The sequence below is a fragment of the Fukomys damarensis genome, unplaced genomic scaffold (assembly GCF_012274545.1).
Source record: "Fukomys damarensis isolate Sample0158 unplaced genomic scaffold, DMR_v1.0_HiC HiC_scaffold_39, whole genome shotgun sequence".
Taxonomy (NCBI): domain Eukaryota; kingdom Metazoa; phylum Chordata; class Mammalia; order Rodentia; family Bathyergidae; genus Fukomys; species Fukomys damarensis.
Genome location: NW_022900951.1, coordinates 79792775 through 79793122, shown reverse-complemented (window position 1 = coordinate 79793122; position 348 = coordinate 79792775).

The window sequence follows — 348 nt, the reverse complement described above, 5'->3', positions numbered from 1 at the left end:
GGTGGCGGGGTGGGAGCGGGGGTGCCAAGGACTGCAGGCCTGGGGAGGCGGGCGATAGCTGCGCAACACACAGCCGAGAAGGCTCTTGCGTGTTTCTCTTTCACAGCCTTTCCATCCATGAAGGTGAGAAAGGAGCTTCTGCTCTTAGGCGAACTGAGGTGGGCTCCCCTCCTGCCTCTGCCCGCTCCTCTTTCAGAGCGAGGCCCACCTAAACCACTGGCCCTAGGAAACCAACCCTGTCTGCGCCAACAGCCATCCTTTCTGCCACGCTGGTTATTTCTCCATTCCAGATGGGAGCTCATTTATTTAGTCGTTGTGCGGTCCCCACGGTCGCCCCCAAAGGCCTTC